Raw genomic sequence first — 24,105 nt, forward strand, 5'->3', positions numbered from 1 at the left:
GATGCCCGTCGGAGTTCACTTCAGTAAATTCCTCCTTGACGGTGCCGAGCACGCTCGGGCGCCGGTCCTTCCGTTGCCTCTTCGGTTGGCTGCCATCTGTGCGTGTGCTGCCATCATCAGTGGTGGCATCCACGGCGCCATCATTAGTGGTGTCATCCCCGACGCCACTAGGGGTTGTGTAGTCAGGATTGGTGTCTTCCGTGGTGTCCTCATAGCGGTGAGGTTCTTCCTCTAACTCCTGGGACAGCTCCCAGAATTGCTTGCCGCCCGAACCGCTTGCCTCATCGTTGTTGGCCATGTTTCGCTCTAAATAGGAAAAAAGTTTGGTCAACAAGTTGGTTATTGTCAAGGAACAAGATCATGGTCTCATCATTTAGGGTTTGTCGACACCGAGGCATCCTAAAAGCTAAGCTTTTATCATTTAGGGTTTGTCGACGCCGAGGCACCCTAAAAGCCTAAGCGTACATCATTTAGGTTCTCATCGACACCGAGGCACCCTATAGAAGCCAAGTTAAGTTTTCATCATTTAGGGTTTATCGATGCCGAGGCACCCTAGGTTGGGCCTAATCACTTGGCTCTATTGCCACCTATGTTGGGTTTATCATCTAGGGTTTATCGATGCTAAGGAAAATTCTAAGTTGGGCCTAATCACTTGGCTCTATTGCCACCTATGGTTTAATGCAGCAAGAATGGCGGGGCAGTTGATCCTACTTAACTAAGTACTAAGATACCCCGGCCCATGCATTAGTCGCAAGTACCCCATATGTCCTATTTTTAGCAAAGTCATGCTAAAATTCACGGAAAATTTCAGCATGACCTTTGCTGAAAATAGGACATATGGAGTACCCGAATTTGCCGGAACGGAAGTTAATCGACATTCCGGCAAACTCAAGGGCCTCTCGGGGTACCTGCAAATTCATCACGACACAATGGTCGGAGACAAAACCCAGCAAACTAGCGGAGTTACTGACGTGTTTACAGAATTATTTTTTCTGTAAAAGATATTCATCATCTTTGCAAGTCTTTCTCAACGTGATCACAAGTAATTCAGAGGCATCACAAGTAATACAGAAATTGTGAAACAAGCCTTTTAATGTACGAACTTGAAAGAACTACTGAGGCTTTTGCGACAGTTCAGAAAAGTAATGATCAATTCTCTCTATTTCTGTTTCTAGTTCACATAGTTTGATAACTTGGATGCACAAAGGCTATTGGTGCAGTATCATAAGGTTCCATATCATGTAGAAGAAAAAAAGATAGGTGACAATAGCAAGCACACATCTGAGCAGACATTAGCAATATATGACAGAAATGTACATGCTGATTAACAAGCTTGGGCTTAGCAGTAATATTCTGAGAAAATATTTTCTTGAAGCCTGAACAACTAGCTTTCCTTTTTAAAAACAGAACCAAAACCATGACACAATCACTTGACTACATCTATGCAACATGCATAATGCAAGTACCAACTAGTACTTCTATTCAACTCCTTCTACTTATATCTAATACAGACAATAGTCCAGACAACTCCCAACTCCTAACTGAAGATTAGCAGCATTTGCAAAATACAATAGTTTCAGTAAACTCCTAACTGAATATTAGCAGTAGTTACAGAATACAACAGTTTCAGTAAACTCCTAACTGAAGATTAGCACAATAGCACTGTCAATGCAGCAAATAATATCGACCAGTACATATCTTGTAAAATTCATTTTCTGCTGAACAAGTATGTGTGTGTGCAATTATAAATTCATTGGCAGGAACAAGTTACTCCATGACATCAACTTTAAAATTTACTGACAGCAAGCACGTGGAGTAGCAAGTTCAAAATTACAGAATGTATTACCGCAAGCAAATGTACTCCAAATGGCACCATCAGTTAATCATGTACTCCAAATATTCAGGACAGAGCATTCATTCAGATTCGGCAAGCTAGTACTCCAAACTGTATGTAAAATGTGCTCCTACTAAAAAACAGGACATTGTGCCTGTCAAATATGCAGTTCTCCTTATCAACCTACCTACCAGTAACAAAACCAAAAAAACTCATGCAGCACCTACATGAGTAGCAGGAGTATTTCTGAATTGTGATGCTAGGTTATTAATTTCTTACAGAGTGCACCATTTAAAGGCATTGATGTGTTTATTTCTCTGCAAGACACCCTTTGTAATGAAAGTATCATGACATGTTTTTGCAAGCAAGGAGCAGGGCAGGGCAGGGCACCCTATGTACACAAGCAAGCAAGGATCAGAGCAGAACCTGAGAGGTCGACAAGTAGTTTGGCGTAGGGTGCTGACCGACCGGCGAGCGGGCGGGGCAGGAGGCAGCGGGTGACGGCAAAGACGGCGAAGCAGAGGCAGCGGGTGACGCCAGAGACCAACAGCTGCGCGAGGAGGAGCACGAAGAAGGCGCAGACGCCGTAGACGGTGGAGGCGTTGGTGTCGTAGAGGCGCCGGAGACCTTGCCCTGCGAGACAGAGAAGGGGCCGTCAGCCCCGGCGCAGGCGGGGGGGCATGGGGAGGAGGAGGAGGGGCAAGGGGAGGAGGAGGGTCGGGGGGCGTACGGTGCTGCATCGCTGCTCGGCGCCGACGGCGAGGAGGAAGGCGAAGACGTTGAGGTGGGGGCGGGGCGGCGGGGGGGGCGCGGGGGCGGGTGGGCGGCGGGGGGGGCGGCGGGGGTGGGGGCGCGGGGGGGGGGGGGGCGGCGGGGGGGGGCGGCGGCGGCGTGGGTCGGGCAGCGGGGGGAATTAGCTAGGGGGGCGAGGGAGAGGGATGAAGGGGATCTGGCGAGAGGGAGGGAATTAGCTAGGGGGAATCTTACTAATGGCGCACCTGCGGTCGGTGCGCCATTAGTAATCTTTTTTTACATAGCAATGGCGCACCAGGCAGAGGTGCGCCATTAGTAATCTTTTTTTTACATAGCAATGGCGCACCAGGCAGAGGTGCGCCATTAGTAATCTTTTTTTATATATAGCAATGGCGCACCAGCCAGAGGTGCGCCATAAGTAATTTTTTTTTGTTGCATGTAATAATTTTTAGAAAATGAATATGAATATGAAACAGTAATATTTTTTTATAAAAACAGTAATAATTGTTGTTTAACAACAATTGTAGTCTACACTTTTTTATTATTATTTTTAAAAAATGAAGAGGGGAGAGGAGGGCGGAGCTCACCGGGGAGCGGGGCGGAGGGTGCGGGGGGTGCTCGTCGGCGGTGGTGGAGCGGGGGAGGGTGCGGTGGGTCGTCGGGGGCGGTGGAGCTAGCGGGGGAGGGGTGCGGGTGGGATCGAGATCGAGATGGAGGGGGATCGAGATCGAGTGTCCTCATGAATATTCAATATTTTATCATATTGAATATGAAAAAATATCATCAAATTTAAAAAATATTCATGAATTCAAAAAGTGCCCATGAAATTTAAAAATATTCATGATATCAAAAAGTGCCCATGAAATACAACCGAGAAATGAAGACTACGATTTAAATACAGTTGATCTTAGCTAGCTATCTATTCATAATCTTCTTGCCCTTCTTTTTCGCAAATGGAGTTCTTCTGTGGAACGGACGTCCTTTAGGTAGGGTGGTCCTGCTTCTTCTTGTGGTGTATGCTGCTACTTCATCGTCGTCGTCATGTTCGATCTTCGGGTCGCTGTACTTGTCGAAGTCTTGCTCATTGGCTACTCCATCCATTCCGATGATCTTCCTTTTGCCTCTCCTCACGACAACACGACTGGGCTTTGATGGGTCGGTAATGAAGAAGCATTGGTCCACTTGGGAAGCCAGTACCCATGGCTCATTTTTCGCGGTGACGTTTGCGCCCGCGGTCTTGGATTTGGCTTCGGGTATAACCATGGTGGTGAAATACCGGTCTTGTTTTAGGACGCTCTTGGCCCATCTGACACGGAACATCGGGACCTTCTCTCCAGCGTAGCCCAGCTCCCAGATCTCCTCGATCCTTCCGTAGTATCTGTCCTTGTCGTTACTAGTGTAGGATTCCATCGTTACCCTAGAGTTTAGATAACCATCGCTCTTCATGTCCTTGTCCTTGGTGTAGAATGTGTAGCCGTTGATATCGTACGCCTCATAGGTCATCAGGTTGTGCTCGGCGCCCTGTGACAAGGCGAATATGAGTTGTTCTTCCGCGGAATAATCCTCATGTAAAGGGTACGATAGAAGCTTCTGCTTGAACCAACGCGTGAAACATGAGTTGTGCTCTTTGATTATATCTCCGTCCGTCCTCTGTTGGCCTCGGTCATTGTACGTCTTCTCAATAAAGATTTTGTGCTCTACCACCCAAGGATCGACCACGTCTATGTGTTGTATCGTGACTAGGTTTGCTCTTTCAAAGTCGGCGAGTCGACCCTCGAAGTTGACATGCATTTCGCGGTGACCCTCACGGTGACCCCATCCAGCGAGCCTGCCGAGGTGCCTGTTGACGGGCAGACCGACGGGGTTCTCGATGCCTAGATAATTCGTGCAGTAGTAGATGCACTCTTCGGTCAGAAAGCCCCTGGCTATACTTCCCTCTGGATGTGACATGTTGCGAACATATCCTTTGATGACACCATTCATCCTTTCGAACGGCATCATGCTGTGCAGGAACGTCGGCCCGAGTTGGATGATATCCTCCACGATATGGACCAACAGATGCACCATAACGTCGAAGAATGCTGGCGGGAAGTACATCTCAAGCTCGCATAGTATCACCACAATCTCTTCCTGTAGCCTTCTGAGTTGCCTCACGCCAACCGACTTCCGAGAGATGACGTCGAAAAATTTGCATAGGCCAAATAGAGTTTCACGAACGTGCGCGTCCATGATCCCACGGATTGCAACTGGAAGTATCTGCGTCATAAGCATGTGACAGTCGTGAGACTTCATCCCGCTGAACTTCTGCTTCGCTGGGTCTAGGTATCTGCTTATCTTCCCCGCGTAACCGTAAGGAAGTTTTACTCCTACGAGGCAGGTGAAAAACCGCTCGATCTCCTCCTGACTTAGAGTGAAGCACGCGGGAGGGTAGTCATTTCCGGTCTTCTTGGCCTTTTTGCCTTTGTGATGACTTTCTGTGTCCTACTTCGCCTCATCATCATCATCATTAGCATGAAGCTCTATCGGCGTTCTGGGAACAGGGGTCCTCAGACTTGCCTGCCTGCGGCCTGCAGCGTGGCTCAAAAAGGGGGCCCAGCACGGCCCATCTTCATCAACACAGACCCAAGACCCTCGCGAGGGGCCAAGCCTCGCGGGGCGGACGACACAGAGCTTCCTCAGGCACGGCCTCATCAGGCTGGCTCGTGAGGAGGTGGAGAGATCAAGGCGGGGTATCTCACGAGGTGCCCGTGACGCAAGCCATGACAACCAAAGGCGCCAGGCGGGCGCCAGCCGCGCAGTGTCCTCCTTTCCTCTTTGGTGCAAAGGGAGCAAGCGCAGGCGAGAGCATCAAGCAAAGGCACCCGTTTTGGTGCAACGAGACCAAGACCAGTCCAACGGCAGGAAGGAAGTCATTGTGGAGCCCAAGCCAGCGTCACCACCAGAGCCTTTGGCAGGCGAGGACCAACTTTAGTCAGGATAAGTGTACCAGATGTTCCCCTCCAAAATGGCCAATTGTTGGCGCCCTTCCTGCTCAATATTTGGGAAGAGGCCCAGGGCCTTTTCCTATAAATAGTACTAGCCACCCACATGGTAGAGGGATGGAAATCGGAGAGAGAATCGAGATGGAAATCGGAGAGAGAATCGAGAAGAGAGAGAGAGAGAGAGAAGGGTGACTGAACTCCTCCTAGCAGTTCATCCCCTCAGCCAAGAACAGACCCTCGTGAGGCTGTTCTTCCTTGTATTGCTCATCATCATCAGCCCAAGAGGCAATCCACCACACCACACACTGGAGTAGGGTATTACACCACAACGGTGGCCCGAACCAGTATAAACCATGTGTCTCTTGTGCTGTTCTTTCCATAGCTTAGATCTTAGCGAGGCGGAGGGGCACAGGTAGGTAGAAGGCGAAATCTCCGCGCGCACCCCAGTGTTCGAACCTCAAGGGTCTGCCGGAACCCGAAATCTGACATTTGGCGCGCCAGGTAGGGGTGCGCCGGAATCCACCTTCTACCGCTTCGTGTCCCGTCGCGTCGTCATCACCATGTCCGGCGACCAGGCGGGCAACCCAGATCCTTGGGCGGCGTGGCCCGCCAGCACGGAGCCGCTCGCCACGGGCGACCCCATGCCCCAGGCAGCTCGTGGTCCGCAGGGTGCTGCGGGCCGCGGGCGACGCGGACAGGCTTCGACAGCTCTCACACCGCAGCAGGCGCGGTCGGCAGCAAGGGCCTCCAATCACGCCGCGACCACGACACCGTACACCCACCGGGAGCAGGCGAACTCGAGGGCCGCGCTCACGGTGGCCCGAGAGCTGCTGCAGTGCAGGCTGCTGGAGGGCGGCCGCGACGTGCTGCTGGAGCGGGTGGCAGAGCTCCTGGGCTTCGCCGCCTCGGGGGCTCACTCCTTCTGCACCCAGCTCCCATCTCAAGCCCAGGGCAGCCCGCGCGGGGGCTCCGCGCGCGCCCGCGGGCTCCAAGGCCACTCCAACGCCAGCGAAGCTGTCGGCACCGGACCGGCAGCGGCGCTGCCCCCGCTCCCGGTCCGCAAAGAAGAAGGACTCGACACGACCCACAGCCCCAGTGGACAGCCGCGCTACCACCCCGCAGTGGGTGCGTCAAGCAGAGCTGCATGGCACGCGGAGCACTATGGCGTGCCCTTCGGGATGACGGCGCTAGAAGAATACGTGCCCCACATGATGGACCAAGGGCACCCTCACGAGGGTGAACAAGGCTCGCTCCTCAGCCCAAGCTGGGGGGACGAGGCGCTAGAAGCTGAGCTCTTCCAGGAGCCCCGGGACGGTCCCACCGGCCACGCTGGAGGCAGCGATTATCGGGTACCGCTAATTCCTCAGGAGCAGGCATACGCTAATCATGGATCGCAGGAGGTGCAAGTCGCCACAGCGAGCAGCTGCCCTGCTCCCACAATCTCCTACCCCTCGGGAGGAGGGTGCAGGGGGCTGCAGGAGAGGGGCCGAGATCCGACATCACCACCACGGCGTTCAGAGCAAGGTGTTCTCAGGAGGTAGGCCCTCTGCTGGGGAGGTGCCTCAGGGCCTGCCCCTGGCGGAGGACCCGTGGTCGTCGGGGGAACCGCTGGCGACCACTCTACCCCATCGGTGGCGTCCTGGTTTCCGATCGCCGTTGATGGCACTAGAGTGTGGCGCAAGGCAGGGCCCTCATCTGGCGATATGAAGCAAGGCCGGTACCTGTGAATAAGGCCCAGTGCCTGTGAAGCTCGCTGCCCCGTGACACTCTCACGTAATAATGAGTGGGGCTGTACACACCCCGGAGTCTCAGGGGTGCCGGCCTCAGGCCCTGGGGCTCCCTCCCACGCCCAGTGGCAGCACTTAGCTCCGCGCTGGTGAGAAGACGTCCAAGACTAGATTAGGTGCCGGACGCGGCCTTTTGTCTGCTTTCATTGCTTTTCCCTTTGGTTGTCACTTTCCCCCGCTGGATTTAAGTTGGATTTGAATTTGAGATTTGCGTGTGTTCGGGGAAGGGGTGCTTAGTCTCGTTCGAGCAATTTCTCGCGTTTTGATTACCACTTCGCCTCAGCTCCCTCCCCTCGTGAGCCCCTCGCGAGCCGGGTCAGGCCCAGCTTGCGCGCAGCCCAGACTGCCGCCGCCGCATCCTCTCAGGAGGGTTTTTTACTGCAGATCCTACGGATTCAATCAGGGAACACTCGGGACACCACAACCTCCCACAAGCTACCTCAGGGCCCGCACGGGACGAAGGTAAACTAGCCAACCAGCGCGTCGCTTAGCCAACCACTTGGCGCGGGCGCATGTGCAATGTAACATCTACTAATACGATGAACACAAGTTTTACATGAGGGGCTCCCCCTCCCAAAATGCTCTCACAGCCATCAGGCCAAGACCTGAGTTCTATTCATGCAGGGTAAGGAAACAGGAACGATGCATGATCAGTCGGATAAATTCCCCAATGCGTCCTCAGGAGCACCACCCGAACCGTTGTTGGCGTCGCTGAACTCGCCATCGATGTCTGCGTCACCGCCAGTGGCGTCAGGGCCGTTCACCACACCGCCCTCGTCGGCAGCCACGATCACGCCGTCGTTGTCTAAAGCGAAGGCCCTGACAAGAGCATCCACATTGTCTTCCACCCAGTGCGCCAGGTCGTCTCGGCCACAAGAAGTATAAACCTTCAGGGCCACTGTAGAGGCAGCAGCCAACCAAAACGGACTAAGCACGACATCTTCTCAGACCTAGTCTTTCGGGCTATTACTAAGCAATGCATCTCTCGACAATCTAAAAATAGAGAACATTACCAGAATGACGAGGCACAATCGGAAGAGCAGCCAACAAGCGAACGTGGGCGAACAGCCGACCAACCTGAAAACAACCTAAAACACAAACCATACTCATATTAGTCACCGACGAACAGCATGAAGCATGCACATGCACACATCACGGAGCACGAAAATGGCAAAGCAGATCACACGGTAGCAGACAACCATCCTATCGAGCAGCACCCAACCATTTCAACAAACACCTCAAAGGCATATGTCCACACAGAGGTAGAAGAGACAAGCACTAACCTGAACAGCAAGAACGTAATGGCGCACGCTCCCACGTAGGAGCCAACAGGAAAATCAGCAGCAAACTGCGCACCAACGGAGCAAAGACAAGCAAACCAAGTCAGTGAGCAGGAGAAGGAACGACAGACACGAACAGGGAAAGGATAAGAAGATGAACCTCAACCAACACCACCCATGGAGGAACGCGCGGCCATGGCGAGAACCGCAACATAAGTTGGCCCAACTGGATGAAGGCAGGCGAACAGGAGAGGACGCGACGGCCTGGAAGCATGGACGAAAGCGAGCGAACGAAGCGGCGTGGAGGAAATGAGGGATAGAAGGAGGAAAGGGGGAAACCGGAGAGAAAAGCCCCCCGGCCACCGCAATGGCAAGGGCAATTCTCACAGAGGCGTATGGGAACCCACCACACATCCATCGACACGCGGTCTACCTACCGGGCACAGGGGTTCCAGAGCCCACTGTCATAGGCTACAACGACCCCATAGAGGGCACCCACCAGAATGCGTACTGCCGACGCACACGCCGGTCACGCGTGGCGTCACACATACCCACGCTGCACCGCACGCACGTCCATTGGCCCCGCCCACGCGGAATGAACAGTGGCAGGCCACCAGCAGTACAGCCCGGAAAAAACGCGGCATGGCGCTGCCGTTCCATGAGACGAGCGAGACGAGACCGCTCGCCCACTCCGCTCGCCCACTCTCCATGCACCGGGCCTGGCCAAATCATGAGGTCAGCAGGCCAAACAGGCAACACACACACGGGTAAAAGACACCAGGAAGCTGACGCGCGGGGACATGCGTTAGCGAGGGCCACTTGCAGCCATAGCACCAACCAGCGAAGGTGGTTTTTCGCGCGCACGCGGCGCGGCACGAGGTCACCGACGCTGGTTGCTGGTTTTTCGCGCGCACGCGGCGCGGAACAAGCGGCTGCCTCGCGCCCGCGCACCCAGCCGTTTCGATCCAGGTGGATATAGCGCCGGCCCAGACATCATCCCTCGTGACGACCCACTGCTCGGTAAAAACGACTGGGCTGAATTCTAGCGACCATCTGACGGCCAAGAAGCGAAAAAAGACCTGGTCAACCCTCATCGAACGAGCAGCGAACGAGCCAATCGAAGGAGCATTCTGGGAGCGAGTTCCCCAGCTTCTGTTTTGTTTTAAATTCATATGTAAAAAGGAAAAAATGTCTCATATATGAGATAAGCAATTAGTTAAAAAAATGTAATAATGAAAAAATGTTATCCAAGAAAATTCTCATATTCTTAAAATAAGACCAAGAAGTTCAAGTAAAAAAAGAAGAATTTGATGTCTATTTAAAAATTGTGATTTTTCACGTGTCAAAAAGATTTTCAACCAAGAAGTTCAAAGCATAATAATCAAGGAGTTCAATGTTTATAGAAAAATTGAACGACCTTGCTTCTTAAAAAACAGGAACTTCAAATTAAAAATAGCAAAACAAGAAGTCCAAATTAACAAGATGGAGCTATTCAATGATTATAGAAAACTCGGATTTTTCTTGCTATTAAAGACTGGAAACAAGAAGTTCAAAAATTTAAATAACGTAGTAGTTTGATCTATAAAAATTGAAAAATCCAAATCTGCTAACGGGAAGATCATAAGAAGTTCAAACAGAAAAATACAGAAGTTCAAAAGATAACAATGCACTTTGAAGTGGATATTTCACCGTTTCTAAAATAAAAAAACAAGAAGTTCAAATTCCAAAAATAGAGCCGTTCAAAAATCATAAAAAAGGATTTTCATCGTTTCAAAATAAAAAATGGCACTTCGTTATTTATGAGCAAGCCCTCCCACCCACGTTGTGGCCATGCTTGAACCATGGCTTCTGGCCATCATCACGGTCAATCTTCTGCCTTTAATATTTCTTCAAGACACGCATTTTGAAAAAATGGAACCTGAAGATACTGGTTCTCCCGTCGGCCGAGCGGTGGATGTAGCATGATGTCAACTACACAACCTTCTTCTTGTAGACATTGTTGGGCCTCCAAGTGCAGAGGTTTGTAGGACAGTAGCAAATTTCCCTCAAGTGGATGACCTAAGGTTTATCAATCTGTAGGAGGCATAGGATGAAGATGGTCTCTCTCAAGCAACCCTGCAACCAAATAACAAAGAGTCTCTTGTGTCCCCAACACACCCAATAAAATGGTAAATTGTATAGGTGCACTAGTTCGGCGAAGAGATGGTGATACAAGTGGTATATGGATAGTAGATATAAGTTTTTGTAATCTGAAAATATAAAAACAGCAAGGTAACTAATGATAAAAGTGAGCGTAAACGGCATTGCAATGTGTTGAAACAAGGCCTAGGGTTCATACTTTCGCTAGTACAAGTTCCCTCAACAATAATAACATAATTGAGTCACATAACTATCCCTCAACATGCAACAAAGAGTCACTCCAAAGTCACTAATAGCGGAGAACGAACGAAGAGATTATGGTAGGGTACGAAACCACCTCAAAGTTATTCTTTCCAATCAATCCGTTGGGCTATTCCTATAAGTGTCACAAACAGCCCTAGAGTTTGTACTAGAATAACACCTTAAGACACAAATCAACCAAAACCCTAATGTCACCTAGATACTCCAATGTCACCTCAAGTATCCGTGGGTATGATTATACGATATGCATCACACAATCTCAGATTCATCTATTCAACCAACACATAGAACCTCAAAGAGTGCCCCAAAGTTTCTACCGGAGAATCACGACAAAAACGTGTGCCAACCCCTATGCATATGTTCATGGGCGGAACCCGCAAGTTGATCACCAAAACATACATCAAGTGAATCACGTGGTATCCCATTGTCACCACAGATACGCACGGCAAGACATACATCAAGTGTTCTCAAATCTTTAAAGACTCAATCCGATAAGATAACTTCAAAGGGGAAACTCAATCCATTAAAAGAGAGTAGAGGGGGGAGAAAACATCATAGGATCCAAATATAATAGCAAAGCTCGCGATACATCAAGATCGTGCCAAATCAAGAACACGAGAGAGAGAGGGAGAGAGAGAGAGATCAAACACATAGCTACTGGTACATACCCTCAGCCCCGAGGGAGAACTACTCCCTCCTCGTCATGGAGAGCACCGGGATGATGAAGATGGCCACCGGAGAGGGATTGCCCCCTCCGGCAGGGTGCCGGAACGGGTCTATATTGGCTTTCGGTGGCTACGGAGGCTTCTGGCGGCGGAACTCCCGATCTATTGTGCTCCCCGATCGTTTTAGGGTATATGGAGATATATAGGCGGAACAAGTACGTCAGGGGGGCCACGAGGGGCCCACGAGGGTGGAGGGCGCGCCCTAGGGGGTGGGCGCGCCCCCTACCTCGTGGCTCCCTCGTTTCTTTCCTGACGTGCACTCCAAGTCTCCCGGGTTGCTTTCCTTCCAAAAATAAGTTCCGTGAAGTTTCAGGTCAAGTGGATTCCCTTTGATTTTCCTTTTCTGCGATACTCTAAAACAAGGTAAAAACAGAAACTGGCACTGGGCTCTGGGTTAATAGGTTAGTCCCAAAAATTATATAAAATAGCATATAAATGCATATAAAACATCCAAGGTTGATAATATAATAGCATGGAACAATCAAAAATTATAGATACGTTGGAGACGTATCAGCATCCCCAAGCTTAATTCCTGCTCGTCCTCGAGTAGGTAAATGATAAAAACTGAATTTTTGACGTGGAATGCTACCTAACATATTTATCCATGTAATTCTCTTTATTGTGGCAAGGATATTCGGATCCATAAGATTCAAGACAAAATTTTAATATTGATATACAAATTATAATACTTCAAGCATACTAACCAAACAATTATGTCTCTTCAAAATAACATGGCCAAATAGAGTTATCCCTACAAAATCATATAGTCTGTCTATGCTCCATCTTCACCACATAACATATTCAAATCATGCACAAACCCGATGACAAGCCAAGCAATTGTTTCATACTTTTGGTGTTCTCAAACTTTTTCAATCTTCACGCAATACACGAGCGTGAGCCATGGACATAGCACTATAGGTGGAATAGAATGGTGGTTGTAGAGAAGACAAAAAGGAGAAGATAGTCTCACATCAACTAGGCGTATCAACGGGCTATGGAGATGCCCATTAATAGATATCAATGTGAGTGAGTAGGGATTGCCATGCAACGGATGCACTAGAGCTATAAGTGTATGAAACCTCAAAAAGAAACTAAGTGGGTGTGCATCCAACTTGCTTGCTCACGAAGACCTAGGGAATTTTGAGGAAGCCCATCATTGGAATATACAAGCCAAGTTCTATAATGAAAGATTCCCACTAGTATATGAAAGTGACAACATAGGAGACTCTCTATCATGAAGATTATGGTGCTACTTTGAAGCACAAGTGTGGTAAAAGGATAGTAGCATTTCCCCTTCTCTCTTTTTCTCTCATTTTTTTATTTTTTTTATTTGGGCCTTTTCTCTTTTTTTATGGCCTCTTTTTTCTCTTCTCTTTTTTTTCGTCCGGAGTCTCATCCCGACTTGTGGGGGAATCATGGTCTCCATCATCCTTTCCTCACTTGGGATAATGCTCTAATAATGAAGATCAAACTTTTATTTACTTACAACTCAAGAATTACAACTCGATACTTAGAACAAAATATGACTCTATATGAATGCCTCCGGCGGTGTACCGGGATGTGCAATGACTCATGAGTGACATGTATGAAAGAATTATGAAAGGTGGTTGTGCCACAACTAAAGTGTCAACTACATGATCATGCAAAGCAATATGACAATGATGGAGCGTGTCATAGTAAACGGAATGGTGGAAAGTTGCATGGCAATATATCTCGGAATGGCTATGGAAATGACATAATAGGTAGGTATGGCGGCTGTTTTGAGGAAGGTATATGGTGGGTTTATGATACCCGCGGAAGGTGCGTTGTATTAGAGAGGCTAGCAATGGTGGAAGGGTGAGAGTGCGTATAATCCATGGACTCAACATTAGTCATAAACAACTCACGTACTTATTGAAAAAATCTATTGGTTATCGAAACAAAGTATTACGCGCATGCTCCTAGGGGGATAGATTGGTAGGAAAAGACCATCGCTCGTCCCCGACCGCCACTCATAAGGAAGACAATCAATAAATAAAGCATGCTCCGACTTCATCACATAACAGTTCACCATACGTGCATGCTACGGGAATCACAAACTTCAACACAAGTATTTCTCAAATTCACAACTACTCAACTAGCATGACTCTAATATCACTATCCTCATATCTCAAAACAATCATCAAGTATCAAACTTCTCTTAGTATTCAATGCACTTATATGAAAGTTTTTATTATATCCCTCTTGGATGCCCATCATATTAGGACTAAATTCATAACCAAAGCAAATTACCATGATGTTTAGAGACTCTCAAAATGATATAAGTGAAGCATGAGAGTTCATCTATTTCTTCAAAATAAAAACCACCGCCGTGCTCTAAAACATATAAGTGAAGCACTAGAGCAACCAACAAACTACTCCGAAGGATATAAGTGAAGATCAATGAGTAGTTTAATAATTATGCAACTATGTGAAGACTCTCTAACATTTAATAATTTCATATCTTGGTATTTTATTCAAACAGCAAGCAAAACAAAAGAAAGTAAAATGACGCTCCAAGCAAAACACATATCATGTGGTAAATAAAAATATAGCTCCAAGTAAAGTTACCGATGAACGAAGACGAAAGAGGGATGCCTTCCGGGGAATCCCCAAGCTTAGGCTCTTGGTTGTCCTTGAATATTTCCTTGGGGTGCCTTGGGCATCCCCAAGCTTAGGCTCTTGCCACTCCTTATTCCATAGTCCATCGAATCTTCACCCAAAACTTGAAAACTTCACAACACAAAACTTAACAGAAACTCGTAAGCTCCGTTAGTGAAAGAAAACAAAACACCACTTCAAGGTACTATAATTAACTCATTCTTTATTTATATTGGTGTTAAACCTACTGTATCCAACTTCTCTATGGTTTATAAACTCTTTTACTAGCCATAGATTCATCAAAATAAGCAAACAACACACGAAAAACAGAATCTGTCAAAAACAGAACAGTCTGTAATAATCTGGATCAAACGTATACTTCTGGAACTCATAAAATTCTCAAATAAATTTCTGGACGTGAGGAATTTATCTATTAATCATCTTCAAAACGAATTAACTAAATAGAACTCTCCAATAAAAAATGGCAGCAATTCTTGTGAGCGCTAAAGTTTCTGTTTTTTACAGCAAGATCAACAAGACTATCCCCAAGTCTCCCCAACGGTTCTACTTCGCACAAACACTAATTAAAACATAAAAACCACATCTAAACAGAGGCTAGATAATTTATTTATTACTAAACAGGAGCAAAAAGCAAGGAACAAAAATAAAATTGGGTTGCCTCCCAACAAGCGCTATCGTTTAACGCCCCTAGCTAGGCATGATGATTTCAATGATGCTCACATAAAAGATAAGAATTGAAACATAAAGAGAGCATCTTGAAGAATATGAATAGCACATTTAAGTCTAACCCACTTCCTATGCATAGGGATTTTGTGAGCAAACAACTTGTGGGAATAAGAATCAACTTGCATAGGAAAGCAAAACAAGCATAACTTCAAGATTTTAAGCACATAGAGAGGAAACTTGATATTATTGCAATTCCTACAAGCATATATTTACTACAAAAAAAGACACATCCGTGACATTTTGGGCCGAACGAAATTTTTTTCTGTCATACATATGACACTTCTATGACGATAATTTTGACAAAACCCGGTATCATCATAGATGTGGTGGGCTCCTACTTCTATGACAAAAAATCATGACAGAAAATGGGCTTTTCATCCTGGGCGAGCCGGAGACGCAGCTGCATGACATTCTTTGGGCCGTCCATGACGGAAAAAACCATGGTAGAAGCGAGGGGGAGGAAAATTTTGGGGAGTTCCCGGTTACGGTGGGAGGTCGGGGGCCGAGCAATGCGCGTTTCTCTCGTACACGTACGCGCGCGTGTGCGAGGCGTTGGCTCTAACTGAACCCGAGCGAGGCGTTGGGCTCTAACTGAACCTGAGAGATTGCACTGCAGGCTACGCGTTACTGAACCCGAGCGATCGATCGATGGCTGTTAACTGAACCCGATCGAGCGATTCCTTCGCAGCTGCTGCTAACTGAAGCCGATCGATGATGCCTCTGGATGAACAGTGAGCGTTGCGGGGGGGGGGTGGATGAACAGTTCCCGGTGGGGGTGGATGAACAGGACCCCGTGGTGTTGCCTCTGCATGAACAGGACCCCGATCGATCGAGCCGGTTGGGGCTGGATGAACAGGACCCCGTGGAGGGTTGGATGAACAGGACCACCCCGTGGAGGGCAGGATGAACAGTAGCCCGTGGAGGGGTGGTTGAACAGGAGCCCGTGGAGAGGGCTGGTTGAACAGGTGGAGTAGCGCGCGGTGGAGGCTGGATGAACAGGAGCCCGTGGATGAACAGTCATAGGTGGAGGCTGGAGGAGGTCGACGGTGGATGAACAATAGCTCGTGGAGGCTGGAGGGGGTCGACGGTGGAGATGAACAGTATCCCGTGGAGTCCCATTTTGTGGTACACCACACCCCTCCCGATGAACAGGACCCCCGTTTCGACCGTAGCGCAACAACACAAGTCCGTTTCATCCGTTTTGCGGTACGCCACACCCCTCCCGATCAATAGGATCCCGTTTCGAACATGGCCGGTCAAACACAAGGTCATTTCCTCCGTTCTGCGGTACGCCTGGCCTCGTTTCCATCGTCTGTTCCGTCCAAGCCCTCCCGATGAACACGACGCATTCCGTTGCCTCCCCATGAACACGACACATTCTGTTGCCTCCCCATGAACACGACGCATTCCGTTGCCTCCCCATGAACATGACGACGGCGCTGTTTCTCCGGTCCGACCCAGCCATGTACACGAGCCCTGGCCGTACGTATGCGCGAGTAGGCGTTCGAGACCCCGCCCGTATGTACACATACGTGGCCGTATTTTCTTTCTTGCACCCTGGCCGTTGTACGTACGTGTAAATGCTACGTGCGCGCTTCTACTACGACACGTGTGCACCTCTACATCGACCAGTATATATGTACGTACACGTTCGCGACCAGAATGACAACGCTACATACGCTTCGACCAGGTGGGTCCCGACTGTCAGGCACTTCCTTGCCTGCGAAGATGTAGCTGGTGGGTCCCAGCAGTCAGGGGATGAATCGTTTTTTTTTGCCCGGACGCACTTCCTTGCATGCGAAGATGTAGCTGGTGGGTCCCAGCAGTCAGGGGGAAACGCTTTTTTCGTGAAATACAGTGGCCCGTTCGGTGGGTTCCAGCTGTCAGGTGGAGGAATCACTATTTTCCGTGTAATAAGGAGGCACTTCCTTGCTGCAGCCATGGACCCAGCTGTCAGCCTCTCCACGTACAGTCCACGTCCGATGGAAGTCGTTCCTTGACCATGTTGACCACGCCACGCCGAGAGCACCAGGGCGGTGGACGATGGTGAGGACTAGGAAGGGGACGACACGGAGCCAGGGAAGACTCGGCAGTTGTTTCCCACGTGGAGGGGAGTACGACTGTACGAGGGTTTACTGGTTCGTCTGCCATCGCCGGAGAATAACAGCAGGTGTGGGTGAGTAGAGGGATGGCTAGGCCAGCGATGGGAGTACGGTCGGGCGGTGAGGCCTGCGCGGCAGCACAGCCGGCCGCGAGGAGGAGGGAGCAGGCAGTCCCGCCGGCGCTTGTTTGAGCGGCTGGAGCAGGAAGAGCAGAGATTGAAGAAGCACGACGGTCGTTGGATGGACATCCAACAGTCAGTGCTTGTGCGTCAACCTTTTTTTAGGAAAGCCTCAAATCTGTGAAAAACAGCATATAGTCCATCTGCCATTATTTCTAATAATTTACAGCCCATTGGCTAATTCTTAAGGTTTTCTTGGAGCTCATATTCTTTTTGTTAGCATCACAGCCCATATTGTGGCAACGGGTAAAAAATTATATGAAATTTTGCATATTTCGGTGCAGTCCGAACTGTTTTTAATCCCGAAATTTTGACTCACATTCAAACTGATTTTAAAAATAAATGTATATCAATATGAAATCCAACAAATTCTCCACGCATAAAAATCAATGTAATTTAAAATCTTGAAATGAAAAAAATGATATTTGAAACTAATTGCCGGTTTGATGTGTTTTAAAAATGTACAACCCATTTCTCATTACTGATGGGCCATTTTCTCAGCCAGCCGAATGAAAGCTCTCCTCGTCTTGAAAGATTTGCAGCCCAACAGGCCTGACAAAGCGACTTACTTGGCAAATCAAAAAAAACTGGGTTATGGCCGTGGACCCAGCTGTTAGCCTCTCCACGTATAGTACTCTTCCGATGGAAGTCGTTCCTTGACCACGTTGACCACGCCGCGCGAAGAGCACCACGACGGTGGACGACGGCAAGAACTAGGAAGGGGACGGCGCGGCAGTGGAAGCTCGCGTGGAGAGGACTACAAGGGTTCACTGGTTTGGCTGCGGTGTGAGCTAGCCGGGGGAGTATTCACTTTTTTGTGCGTAATAAGGAGGCACTTCCGGTGGGTCCGAGCAGATAGTGGGGGGGATGTTTTTTTCACGAAATACGGTGGCCCGTCCGGTGGGTCCCAGCAGTCAGGGGGAAAAGATTTTTTCGCAAAATACTGGTGGCCCGTCCGGTGGGTCCCCGCTATCAGGTGGAGGAATAATTATTTTGCACATAATAAGGAGGCACTTCCTTGCTGCGGCCGTGGACCCAGCTGTCAGCCTCTCCACGTACAGTCCACGTCCGATGGAAGCCGTTCCTTGACCACGTTGACCATGGTGCGCCGAGAGCACCAGGGCGGTGGACAACGGCAAGGCCAGGAAGGGGACGACGCGGAGCCAGGGAAGACGCGGCAGTGGATGCCCACGCGTAGAGGAGTACGAGGGTTCACTGGTTCGCTGTGGTGTGAGGCTGCCGTCGCCGCAGAATAACAGGGGGTGTGGGTGAGTAGAGGGATGGCCTGGCCAGCGATGGGAGTAGTAGGGGCGGTGAGGCCTCCGCCGCATCGTAGCGGGCCACGGGAGGCAGGAGCACGAGGCACGACCGGCGTTGGTTTGGGCGGCTGGAGCAAGAAGACCAGAGGTTGAAGAAGCACTACGGCCGTTGGATGGACATCGTATGGTCAGTCGAGCTAAAATCGTGCATATTGACTAAGTTGACAAAGCCCTTCGTCCCCGTCAACTTAGTAGGCCCACTATACTGGGTCCCAGCTTGCAGGGGGAGTATTCATTTTTTTGTGCGTAATAAGGAGGCACTTCCTTGCGTGCGAAGATATAGCTGGTGGGTCCGAGCTGTCAGCGGCGGTAATGTTTTTTCGCAAAATACAGAGGCCATTTCGGTGGGTCCCAGATGTCAGGTGGAGGAAATCATTATTTTGCGCGTAATAAGGAGGCATTTCCTTGCGTGCGGCCGTGGACCCAGCTGTCAGCCTCTCCACGTACAGTCCACTTCAGATGCATGTCGGTCGTTGACCATGCTGACCACGCCACGCCGAGAGCACCGGGGCGGTGGACGACGGCGAGGCCTAGGAAGGGAACGATACGGAGGCAGGGAAGACTCGGCCGTTGTTTTTGTTTCCCACATGGAGGGGAGTACGACTGTACGAGGGTTTAGTGGTTCGTCTGCCCTCGCCGGAGAATAACAGCAGGTGTGGGTGAGTAGAGGGATGGCTAGGCCAGCGATGGGAGTACGGTGGGGTGGTGAGGCCTGCGCGGCAGCACAGCCGGCCGCGGGGACGAGGGAGCAGGCAGTCCCGTCGGTGCTTGTTTGAGCGGCTGGGGCAGGAAGAGCAGAGATTGAAGAAGCACGACGGCCGGTGGATGGACATCCAACAGTATACAGGCCATCTGTGGAAAGCCTCAAATCTGTGGAAAATAGCATACAGCCCATCTGTCATTATTTCAAATAATTTACAGCCCATTTGCTAATTCTTACGGGTTTTTTTGGAGTCCATATTCTTTATGTTAGCATTACAGCCCATATTGTGGCCACGGTTAAAAAATTATACGAAATTTTGCATATGTCGATGCGGTCTGAACTGTTTTTAATATCGAAATTTTGAGTCACATTCAGACTGATTTTAAAAATAAATGTATATCAATATAAAATCCAATAAATTGTCCACGCATAAAAATCAATGCAATTTAAAATCTCGAAATGAAAAAAAAGATATTTGAAAATAATTGCCGGTTTGATGTGTTTTAAAAATGTACAGCCCATTTCTCATTACTGATAGGCCATTTTCTCGGCCAGCCGAATGAAGCTCTCCTCGTCTTGAAAGATTGGCAGCCCAGCAGGCCTGATAAAGCGACTTACTTGACAAATCACAAAAGAACTGGGCTAGCCATTTTCAGGAAGAAAAAAAACTACTGGGCTGGTCTGTGGTAAACATAAAAGAAAAGGCTGTCTAGACAGGCCAGAGTATCCTGCAAAGCCCAGTTGACACCCTACTTCCGTCTCAAAAACAAATTAGATAAATGCCACTCCAATTATGGCGATTCATAAAAATGCCACTGCAATTTCCAAACTTTGAAAAATGCCACTGCAATTTTTGCAAACTTTGAAAAACGCCACTGCAGTTTTTAAACTTTGAAAAACGCCACTCCAGACTTCGAAAAATGCCACTAGAAATGGCATGAAATGGCATTTTTCAAAGTTTGGAAATTGCAGTGGCATTTCTCAGATACACCAGATTTGGAGTGGCATTTATCAAATTAACCCAAAACAAAAATAACTAGGCGAGCTGCTGGGTCCCTGGTGTCAGCCGCTCGTTGTGCAATTCTCTCGTTTATTGACTACGTTGACAATGGCATGGGACCCAGATATCAGAAATCCACTAGGAGGAGCCATTTTTATTGGCTTCAAATAAGGAGGCACTTGCTTGCATACTGCCATGACCTTGGCGGATCCCTGCTGTCATCCTCTCCACGTATAGTACCAGTTAGTCGTGCTTCAAAACTGATCGGCACGCCATTAAAAAAATAAAGGTCGATAACTAATGCGGCACCTCGGGCCAACGCACGAGAAATTACACACCATGTTTCGTTGACATGTGGTCCCGTTACAACATATCAGTGAGACGACGGCGAGTAGTAGGAGTATTTCCGAACGGACGTGTAGGCCAGGGCGCCTCTTCATGAACCGTGGCAAACTCGCAACCGTCCACCGACTCTTCGCCTTTCCCTCTCGTTTTGGACCTGCTGTCGCACGCTCTTCCTCTCCCTCCTCCATTTTCCTTTAGCCTTTCACCCTTTCTTCTGCCATTGTTCGATCGTCTTCCCCATGGAGGGAACAGGCCGGAAATGACCCCGTTATTCTTTGCCCCGATCTGAAAGATGACGTGGTGGAGGAACTCATTGATCGGTGCGACATCGTCACCTCGGCTAGCATGGCAGGTTCGTTCAAGCCCATTCTCGACTCAACTAATAACATCATTACAAAGAACCCAAGAGTCAAGGAGCGGTTTGATCTCCCCTATCTTCTTCGTCGTGACCCTGATGACTGGCGCCGGCACGACGGAGGCCTCGCCCTGTGCCAGTTGATGCCGCTTGATAATGATACATATGATGTTAAGATGCCATCGCTCGAGGGCAAGGCTTGGGCAGGCGCAAATGGAGATTGGGTTGTTTACATTGGGTCCAACTGCGAGTGGGAACTTGTGAATGTGTACACTCGTCACCGGGTTCCACTTCCAAAAATCTCAGCACACTGCCCAGAGGTTGAGCACACCGGTAATGTACGCACGTTCAAATACGATCATGGTGACTGTCTTCTATGGAAGATAGCAATTTGTCGAGTTCCCAACCGCTCTTGGAATTACAACAACTATCAAGGTGTTGCTATCTTCGACAAGCTTGTTGCTGTCCTTTGTGGTTCGACTCGATGGATATTGCTCAAAAATCAGTTTCTGTACACGGATGAGTACTGTGATGCAATTCAATACGAGGGCCTTGTGTTTGCTGCCACCACTCGTGGCACTGTTTTTGCATGGCATCCTAGTAGTTTCGGTACTTTTGTCTTCCACCGTAATTATAATTGTTTCATCCACATGCATGCGGGTTAGCAAATTTCCCTTTACTAATTAACCTTCTTCTTGTGTTTCCAAGGTCCTGTGAACATCCCACCACCTATACTTGAAAATTTTTATAACCAAGGGGGAGATGATGATGGTGATGATCACGAGCATGAGGACGAGCAGTGCCGATATACTCTGTGGCGCCTGGCAACTAATTCCGATGGATCACCTCTTCTTGTGTGTATACAACGCACTGATGATGTTACTGGTAAGGAAGCATGTGTCTCCCATGGTCGCACTCTCCGGACCTATTCCAACACTCGTTGCATGGTATTCGGGATGGATACTAGTGTGCTAGCGCCAACTTCCTTCTCCCTGGCACAGAATTGATAGTCTTGGAGAAAACTCGCTCTTCCTTGGACAAAACTATCCGATGATGATGAAAGGTGATCCAACTGCTGTTGACACATTTATGAGAAGCAACTGTGTCTATACCTCGGACATTTGGGTGGTTCCCTACCCTGGTAGGGATATAGTAGGCCGCTTCAGCCTGGATGATCGGTCCTGCGTTGGTCTCCAGATCGACAACAGATGGCCCGTCCCAGAGAATCAGTTGTGGTTCAAAGCAAGCATTTCCAACGCCGAGGAATGGTTGAGTTGAAGTTCATTTCATTGCTTGTTATTTGTTGTGTGGTGAAAACTTTAGTATTTATAATGTATCCTCGTTGTCGATGTGGGTTGATGACCTATTGTATGTAATAAAATGATATGCCTGTGATAAACTTACTAAATTTATGAATGGCTTTCGAGCCGCTTCTCTAAATTTGTACTAGCTTCACATGCTTTGCGCGTCGGGCGGGTGTTTTTACTGTAGCCATATGTTAATGTGTTCGTTGTACGTAACCAGCACCTCGAATCCTCAATACTAGTATACTATATACTAGTAGGAGTAAGTAGTAGGAGTAGTAGGGTGGCATGGGCCAGAACAAGCATTCACGTCTAGGAGTACGGCACACGCCACCACCACGACATCCATCTGACACCATATTATTTCTTGGAGTCCGTGCTAGAGCAATCCCTTCAACCTCGTCATTTCTCTAACTTCAGCCATCGCGCAGCGGGCGAGGTGGGGGTTTGCCGATAGTCGGTTTCCTTAACTGCGGTCCCACTTGTAAGGCCAACTCCAACGCACGACCCCAAACGCACCTCCATTTTGCACGGACTCCAACGATAATTTTGACTAGAAAAGCAAGATCAAAGAAAACAAGAACCACAAGAATACATTTTACTACTCCTGTAAGTTGGATTAGTGCCTTCTGGATGCATTCATTGGTGATCTTCGGAGGCTCGATCTTGCGTGCTTCTTTCTTCTTTGAGTGTAAAGAAGTAGACGTTGCTTCCTCGCATCTAGTCTCATGTCTAGCCTCTATTCTAGTAGGAGTATCAACAAGTGCACTAATCTCATCCGATAGCAGAACCGAAGATTTGGTCGGGTTCTTCCTCCTTTTGCCGACACGTGGGGCATCCAGCATCCAGGTCGTGTCATGAAAGAAAATAGAGTGGTAGTTGAAGCCACGAGATGTGCATCTTGGGTTAAACTGTAAATAGAATCTTACAACTCTTGAGTAACTCCAAAAGAGGCCACCGAAGATCTTTATTGGATTTGTTTTTCATCACCAGCACGTCGAGGTGAAAGATGTGCAGGTTCAGTGGGTCCTCTTGCGTTTTCACTAACATGTGGGTCCGCATGTGAGCAAACAGACGATGGGCTCCGTGCGTCCGCTGGCTGGCTGAGAAGAGAGATAGAGGAGGGCTGAGCACGGACTGTAGGAAATTTTTTCTACGTACCAAGATATAGTGGGGTGGCATGGGCCATAACTCAGTAGCATTCACGTCTAGCAGTACGGCACACGCCACCCACACGAGTCCCATCCGACACCAATTTTCTTGGAGTCCATGCTACAACCATCTCTTCTCCCTCCTGTTTTCTCAGCCATCGTGCGGTGGGCGGGGTGGGGGTTTGCCGATAGTCGGTTTGCTCAACTGTCGTCCCACTTGTAAGTGAAAATGCAACACCGCACGCATTCCCGCTTGAGCGGCGTGCCGGACCAACCGTGTGGGGGTGCGACGCGAACACGGCAGGCTTTTCCTTTTGAACTCGTAACTTGTAAAATTTGGTTCTGCTCCATGGCGCGCCCGATAGATAGAAAATAACGATTTTGCCTAGAGTAATGAGAAGTTTGGTTCTGGTGCCGTTCATGCATGGAGTACGTACGAAAATTATGAAGCTGATGCGAAAGGTAAGATAATTACTGTAGTATCATATACTACTACATGGATTTGACGGAAAGATAAAAAT

Source organism: Triticum urartu, chromosome 6 (assembly GCF_003073215.2).
Source record: "Triticum urartu cultivar G1812 chromosome 6, Tu2.1, whole genome shotgun sequence".
In the NCBI taxonomy this organism is placed as follows: Eukaryota; Viridiplantae; Streptophyta; class Magnoliopsida; order Poales; family Poaceae; genus Triticum; species Triticum urartu.